This window comes from Rhinolophus sinicus, linkage group LG01 (genome assembly GCF_036562045.2).
Source record: "Rhinolophus sinicus isolate RSC01 linkage group LG01, ASM3656204v1, whole genome shotgun sequence".
NCBI classification, from domain to species: Eukaryota; Metazoa; Chordata; class Mammalia; order Chiroptera; family Rhinolophidae; genus Rhinolophus; species Rhinolophus sinicus.
The window spans coordinates 11,095,458-11,104,135 of NC_133751.1; the positions used below are offsets into that span (position 1 = coordinate 11,095,458).

Genomic DNA, 8,678 nt, shown 5'->3' on the forward strand with positions numbered 1-8,678 from the left:
AAAATTTTTGATAGCTTGACAAAGATACAATGAGACTCAACAAAGGGGAAATCTCTTCATTCCAATCCAATAGTCATGGAGCATGGGGGCTTAAAGTGGCTAAAGAAAGGGGGAAAAGATTGCTGAGTACATGTGGGAAAGGAAAAAAAAAAACAGAAAAGAAAAGGTGACTCTGTTTTCAAGATTTACAACACATAAAACAATTAGCAAACAAAGCAGCATTCCCACTGGCGCCCTGCATATCACCCTACACTCCAAATGAATGCTCCTCTTCTTCCTGCCTCCTGACCACTGTGCTTATTATACCGTTTAGCACATGATCAATTAGAGGTAATGAAAAAATGTAAACTCCTAAGAATTTACTTTTTTCACATATTAAGAAGACTGGAAGGAAGCCCTTGCTGCTGTTAGTTTAGCTGCTTAAGCTCATTAAGAACCCAGCTCTTTTCACTCTGCCTGCTTTCATTTGTTAGGTGTTTTTTTTTTTTTTGTCTTTGTATCTGTTGCTTCATGGTTACAAGCTGGCTGCCACAGCTCCAGAAATCATGGCTACATTCAACATCAGGATGCAGCGAGGCAGCTGGATAAGGCTAATGTTGCTGCCTTATATCAGGGGAATCAAAAATAGTTTTCACAAGCCCTCAGTAGACTTCCCCTCTCTCACTGACCAAAACTTGCTTACATGGCCCCCCCTCACTGCAAACATGGCAGCAACAGTCAGTACCTAGTAAACGGTATTAGCTTAGCCATAATTGGCTTAAAACCAATCACAATTCATACCTGGAGCTGGATACATGGCAGTCCCCCACACTTTGAAACCCTCCCCCACCTCAACAAAAAAAAGTCAGAGTTCTGTTAGCAAGAAAGAAAGCAGAGAAATGGAAGGTGACAAGGTCTGCTAAGCTCATTCACACATGTGCCTTTTATCCTATTCACCTCACCTACAGTGGCCTCACCAACCACCTCCTCTTACAATCAATTCATACTTCAAACCCCAGCTGACCTGACTTTAGGACCGACCCAGGCCCTGCAGTCCCACCTGACAGGACAGTTGAGCAATGCCTCTGGCCCAGTGGAAAAATCCAGGCTCTGGAATCTGCTTTCCTAGATTTGAATCTTAGCCAGGCCTCTTTCTAATTACAGCCTTGTAGGAATTGATTTGATCTTCTGGGAGTAAGAACCCTTCAGTTTTCTCATCTGTTCAAAAAACATAAATATAGTGACTAACACAGAGTTGTCTTCAATTTTTTAAGAATTACTGGATGGATGGATGGATGGATGGATGGATGGATGGATGGATGGATGGATCAAACCTACTCCCCACAGAACCACTGAAAAAAATTAAATGAGATAACATATATAAAAAGACTGAAGGACTCCTGACACACAGTAAATGCTCATTAGACATGAGTAGATCATATCACTCCCCTACTTCAAAACCTGCAATAGCTTTAGTTACCCTTAGTGTAAAGGATCAAGTCCAATCTACTTGAACAATCTGGCCTTTGCCTACATCTTGGGACCCTCACACTGTCTCTCACCTGGGCACCTGCACACCTGCTCCTCCCACCTGGAACTGGATGCGTCCACTCATGCTTCATGTCCTACCTAGTCTCAGGAGTCTCTTCCTCCTGGGGACCTTCACTTCTGCTCCTTTCACGAGCTATGTCAGTTAAGGTTCCCAGGGCAACAGGAAGTTGGGACATCCAAGAAGAACTTATTCAGGGAGAATTTTCAGATTTGAAAAGCAAAGAAAGTATTTGGAAGCAAGAAAGCATTCTCTCAAATCTGCACCCCAACGCCCCAAGCTAAACGCCCAGAAAAGAACAGAACTCATCTTGTTCTGCCTCTAGGGAAGTTGTGGCAACAAGAACTGGAGATGAGACCAGGATAAGGAGAGGGATGGAACTACAAAGAAGGAGCAGGTTCCTCAAGGAACCAGGAACAAAAAGAACTTGGAAAGACCCCGTAATTACCTGGAAACCTACAATTTGCCAAGAATTATAGTTGCAGTCTCCTGCGATCCCTCATTTTGTAATAAAGCATTTTCTTATACTCCTTGTGTGTCCAAAGCTAAGCTGTTCAGCTGTCTTCCTTCCAATCCCACCTCCCCGACTCCCTAGCTCTGCACCAACATTCATACTCTCAGGGATTTTTTTATCCTTAACTCATGTCCTGATGGGTTTCTTCACAGCAGTCCCCACACTCTTTTGGTGGCACTGCCCCGCCACTGCTCCACTGCGCATGCTCAGACCCTGTTCTCGTGCCCCGCCCATTTTTGCCCCCTCCCCCACTTCCATCTATCCTGCATACAGAGCCTGGATCCCTTCCTAAACTACCTCTCTCATCCCTTCAGTTACCTGCTCAGATACCTTCATTGGCTTCCCATTGCCTCCATCGTTAGGTGCAAATATCTCACCTGGAGCTTTGCACCCTGCACTGTGAGTCCCCAAGTACCTTACTGTCCGTTTCTCATTTGGCTTCCCCCTACACGTTTCTCTTTGAGACACATCACTCACTCAAAAGAGTGTTCCTAAGAGATGTACAACTTACATTTATAAAGACCACATCTGTGAAACCACCAATCACAATAAGACTCGGAGCTTTTGTTAGATAGCCACTGACTTCTGTGTACCCCCACTTATGTATCTCCTTTCTGTCTCCAAAAGAGAACACTCCCCTGACAGTTGCAGAATCATTCCCTTGATTTCTTTATAGTTTTACCACCTATTCCTAAATGACATTTTGTTTAGGGTTGCCCGATTCTGAATTATCTATAGATTGTATCATTGTATATTTCTTGTGCTGTGACTAGATTCCCTTTTTTAGAAGCGTTTTTTTAGATGAAATTCACACACCATGCAATTCACCCATTTAAAGTATACAATTCAATGGTTTTGGTATATTTATTATATTTAAGGTAAACATCACCTCGATCTAATTTTAGAAAATTGTATCACCCCAACAAAAAGTCTTGGGCTTATTAGCACACCACTCAACCCTAGGCAACCACTAATCTACTTCCTGTGTCTACAGATTTGCTGTTCTATTCTATGTCATATCAATGGCATCACACTCATTTGGGCTTTTGCACATTCTGTGCTCTCACGAAACTGGGCCCCACTTCTCCCCCTATAAGCTGGAACATTAGTCATTCTGTCTGGACAGCCTCCCTGGCATGCGGCCCACTCAGGCTGGTGGCTTGTGCAGGATTGGACCCAAGTCATCTCGCTTCCATGAAGCCTTTCCTCTTTTCCACGCCACTCCCTTGTGATTCTTCCCTTGTCAAATTTTCAGAATGTATTGCGTGTAAGCTTGTGTCGTGGGGTCCAGTGTCTCCTGCACTAGACGATCAGCTCTGGGAAGGGTCAGGACCTGCTCAGAGCCTGGCACAGGGCTGGGGCCGAATGGGCATGTGCTGAGAGAATGAAGGACATGCATGGCATTTTGCCTCACATCACCGCTATGTGTGTGAATGTGGGGAATTCATAGGTACAGTCAGAACACAGTGTTTTCTTTCCCCTGAAAGGGTTTGTGCAACCTGCTCTGTGGAGCTGGGTCTTTCCCTGCTCCCAGATGAAATCTCAGGCAGGCCCATGGCTTCCTGCTCACACTCAGACAATGCTTCCACAACATCCGGCCCATCAGTTTCGGCCGCCATGGTTTCTTCTCTCTTCCTCCCACCTTGCTCGCTGTACGTTTTGACCTCTCCATGGTTCGAATCAGGGCTGAGGTTAGCAGTCAACACCATCGGCCATCGTTCGTATATGAAGCTAACTCTTTCTCTAAGCCTCCCTCCTGCCCCCTGAAACTGGAGATATTTCTTACTTGTCATGCCCTTGACTCAGACAAAATCATCCCATCTAGTTGGTCACTTAAAAACTCTCCTTTGGTCCCTGGTCACCTAGCAATATCTCTAGCTTCCTTCTGCTCTTAGAATTCTCTATGATAATCCCACAGGGCTCTCTGCGACATCGCCCAGCTCTGGACCGCAATGAACATGCATCCTTGGCCTGCAGTTAGTAGAAGTGCAGGCTTACAGCCCTCTTCTCTGTGGCCTCAGCCAACCTCTTAACTGTGAGAATCCTCTTGTTGAAATCAGATTCTAGTCCCCTGAGTTACTAAATTCCTGGGGACACCTAATAAGCTCTCCAAAATGTGTCTTTTAAACCACCCTCACAGATTGAGGAAAGAAGGAAGCATCCCACCCTCTCTCCATGGAGGGATAAATCTTATTGCACAATGCTTATTTGTCTTTAAAGAAATCCTCTCTCTAATCGCCAGCCCCTCTCAGACTCTCCAGTGTTTGGTATAGGCTGCAGTGAGTCGTCAGCTGGGGGCCTCAAAGCTGGTTTCCAACCACCTCCTTTGCAGTCCTGCATGGAAACCACACACCTCACTTTGGAATGTCATTGCTCTCGCCACCTATTGACTTGGGGCCTCAGCCAAAACTGAGACAAGAGTCCCATTTTAATATCCTGTACTTGCCTTATCCTCTCAGGAGTCTTCATGCTTCTGGAAGCAGGAACTCTGACATTCATCTTCATTGCCTTCTCCCCTCTTACCTGGTTCTTAGTGGTGCTATGCTCAAGGTGCTAGTAAGTATTTCAGAGGAAAACAGCAGTGGTGATGACCCAGCTTCAGGAAGCAGCATGGAAGAGGAAAAGGCAGGAGCGCTCAGTTCTCAAAGGGGAGGCTTTAGAAGTTTTGCTTTAGAAGTTACTCAGGCTTGGGAGCTATTTGTCAATGAAATCAAAGATCTCCCGGGTCCAGCTGCCTCTGGCATTGGGTCAAAAACAAGTACAGAACGTAAGTAATGTGGTACAGACTGGCCTTACAATGTTGAGAGTGCACAAAATGGGAATAATGAGGTTCAAGAGGAAACAAAGGATCGCTCTCCCTGCATCTAGGTCTCTCCAATGATTTTTCTAGATAACCCTGTTCCCAAAGATCAGCTCTGTCACCAACTACTTCTTTGGGATATTAGGAAACATATTGGCTCATTTGTTTAGACCTGGTCAAGGCACATGCTCAACATCTTAGAGAAACAGAGTTGTTGTTTTTTTAGCAGGGTGAAGTTCTGGATTAAAAAATTATTCCCCAAAGTGTCCAACTTCTAGCTAAGCACCAGATCCTGGGTGCTACACTGAGGAATGGACCACATCACTTTGCAATGAGAGTCTCTGTTCCATCCTAAACTCATGGGGTTTCATACTCACGTGCTTGTCAAATATTTATCAACAGGTAAGAATTCTGAGATAAGGGCTCCAAACTTGTCTCTTCTACTAAATTCTTTGCCTTGGTTTCAGCCGTCAGCCTCCTCTCAAAAGGTCCACTCTAGAAATGGCCCAGAGTTATGTCTCTCCCCTTCACCCCCCATTATTGTTATTGACTCTAACTCCCAAATAATACCTTCCAAATCTAACACTTCCTCTCTGTCTCTACCACAGCCCCCAATCACATCTTCACCATCACCCAACAAGTGGACGTGTATGAAAGAGCTTTGTAAGTGGTTCCCGCCTACCAGTCTTTCTTATCCAGCCTACCTTCAGCATAGCTGCACACTATGGGCTAAATTGTGTTCCCCCTCCCTACAAAACTCATCCATTGAAGCCCTAACCTCCAGTACTTCAGAATGTAGCCATATTTGAACATAGGGTATTTTAAAGAGGCCATAAGCTAAAATGAAGTATTTAGGGAGGTCCTAATCCACTATGACTGATGTCGTTTTAAAAAGTGGAAATTTGGACATAGACATAGATACACGTAGAGGGAACACCACGCGAAGGCAATGGGAAAACACAGCCGTCTACAAGCCAAGTAGAGAGGCCTCAGAAGAAATCAAACCTGCTAACACCTTGATCTCGAACTTTTAGCCTCAAGGACTATGAGAAAATACATTTCTATTGCTTTAGCCACCGAGTCTGTGGCACTTTGTTATGGCAGCCCTAGCAAACTAATACAATGCCCATTAGCTTCCTACATAAAATTATGCACATTCTGCTGTTTAAAACCTTTCTGTAGGTCTCATGTTCCCCATTTCCTGTGGTATTAGGTTCAACGTCCTTATGATGCCATATCTAGTTCTCCCAAGTGCAACCTGCCTCGCCAATGTCATCTCTTGCTTACCTACCCTGCCCCATGCCACCATCTGCAACCCCATAACCCAGCACATCAACATGGATCTCTTGACCACATCCCTGACTTGGAGCATACTGTCACCTCTGCCTGGGAATCACCCCCTCCATGCCTCCCTTGTCCTTCAAGACTCACTCAAATGCCACCTTCCCACGAGGTTTTCCGTACACCCCAAGGCAGACTTTGTCCCCCATCCTCTGTGCACTCCCAGCACTTTCTCTACTAGAGCACTTGCCTCTTTCAGTTGTGGTTTTTTGCACTGAGTTCCTTGAGGCAGAGACAGTATTTATCCATCAACACAACTGTAGTACTTACTAGGTGCTCAATAAATATTTATTGAATGGCTGTGTTATGGACTGAATGTTTGTGTCCCTTCCAAATTCTTACATTGAAGCCTTAACCCCAAATGTGATGGCATTTGAAAATGGGGCCTTTGGGAGGTAATTAAGGTGAGACAAGATCATGAGGGTGGGGCTCTGGTCTGATGGGATTAGTGTCTGTAAGGCAGGGTCTCAGCTCCCGCTCCTCACACAAGAATGCAGGACTTGGTGAGGCCAAAAAGGAACAATGACAGAGCCATAGATAGGGGAGTCATACCACTGTATTCTCGATAGTGGCTGGTGGAGATACAAAAGCAAACGTCCACCAGTACCCCAACAGGGTGTCTTCCTGCACCCCAATCTCACTGGCGGTCAGCTGAGACACAGGAAGTAGGATCCACACGATCCGCAGTCTGCCATCCACACTTGCTAACCCCACTTGCTAGCCCAATCCACCATCTACTTCTCTGCCAATCAACAAACCCTCCCCCTAGCGTAGCAATGGCAGTTATATTCATGGCTAATGGCTAATGGGTAATAGCTGATGGGCACCAGCCCTAGTGGATGGCCCATCTGATTACAGCTGATGGCCATCTAATAACCGAACCAGCACCTTTCCACGTAAGACCAAGAGCCTAGAAACTGCTCTCTGGGATTCTGTCCCCACAGTGTCTTTATAAGAAGAGGTGACAGAGAGCTCTTCCTCTCTCTCTCCCTCTCTCCCACCCTCCCTTCTTTTCCTCATCCCACCCTGCCATGTGAGGACACAGCAAGAAGGCAGTCACCTACAAGTCAGGAAGACAGCTCTCACCAGCAAACAAATTGGCCAGCACCCAGCCTCCAGAACGGTGAGAAAAATAAATGTCTGTTGTTTAAGCCGCCTAGTCTATGGTATTTTGTCATAGCAGCTTGAGCTAACTAAAAGAGCTGGATGGCTGAATAAATGAAGGTGCTACTTTCTACTATTTTCATCAAGGTCTGTTCCCCAGACCTGGGAATTGTTCCTTTGCGTGGAACAATGTTCCTTTGTAAATTGTTCCTTTACATGGTCTCTGTCTGACATCCAGTCTTGGGCAGCCCCATCTGCCTGTTAACCTGACACTGATGAGCGCTCTTGGGTCCTTAGACCTCTTCCAGATACATAGCATTGTCTACGCTGTATCCTCTTTCTAGCCATTTTCTCCTTTGGGGGCTTAATTGTCTTTGACTTTTGGAAAAAGTATGAATTTTATTTTTTCTACCCTGGAAATTCCTTATCCTTTTCTTTGCCTTGCAGGCTCTTTGTGTAAATTTGCCCGTCTCAGTCATCTCCTCTACCCCAGGTCTTTGCCAGTATCATCTGATTACAGTCTGGTTATTTTGTCCTGGAAAGAAGGTCCTTCATTTGGAAGCTTAAAGCCTGAGCTGCTTCCCCTCGTGCAAACTCAGGATGCTTCAAATTCTTCTCTAGTTATGTCATTGTAATTGCAATTTCCACAGGTTTCCTCCTAAAACGTTTGTAATATGGTACCTTCAAGCACACATAACTCTAATAACTTATATTAGTTTAAACATACATTAAATTGAAATAGAAATATCACCCACCTGGGGCTCAGGCATCTCATTTCAGGGTTGGCTGTAGCTCTCTTTTACACATAAGCAGATAAACCTGTTGTATCAACAAAGAAAATGCTTGGCAAAGAACTGAAATTTTCTCACCCATATTACTGACATTACAGTAAGCCTTTCCCAACCCCACCCTCCCACTCGCTGCATGACAGAGTCTGAGAACTGCAGAAATTGGAAGGCAATGAGCTGAGTGTTTACTTACTTCCCCTGGTGTCAAGGAGCCTAGAGAGGGGTGACAAAGTGTGCCTGGATCACCTAAGGGGAAAAAACAACAATTGAATTGGGATTTGGAGGGTGCAGTGGAGGAAAGTTTGGAAGATACAGGCATGTTCTATAAAGTCACTGTTCAATACTGTAGCAACTAGCCACATGCAGCTCATTAAAGTTTAATTCATTAAAATTAACAAAAATTTAAAATGTGGTTCATCAGTCAGACTAATCACATTTTAATTGCTCAAGCACCACACATAATGGCTACTGTACTGGACGGCGCAGATATAGAATATTCCACCATTGCGGAGAGCCCTGTTGGGCAGTTCTAATCTATAGCATGAGTAATGTTTATAAGAAAGACCAAAATGGGAAGTTCCTACTGTTAAAATGAGTGTTGGA

The 8,678-nt window shown here is 44.9% G+C and overlaps 1 long non-coding RNA gene across 1 annotated transcript; it reads right to left on the reverse strand.

Annotated features, from left to right (window-relative positions):
- Nucleotides 1-4,500: 4,500 nt before the first annotated feature.
- LOC141571628 (uncharacterized) lies at nucleotides 4,501-8,321 on the reverse strand. The gene is made up of 3 exons (XR_012496560.1): nucleotides 8,269-8,321; nucleotides 8,043-8,106; nucleotides 4,501-4,779 (listed from the first exon to the last, which is right to left on the reverse strand). It is a non-coding gene; the product is annotated as an uncharacterized LOC141571628 (long non-coding RNA).
- Between the last annotated feature and the right edge of the window lie 357 nt (nucleotides 8,322-8,678).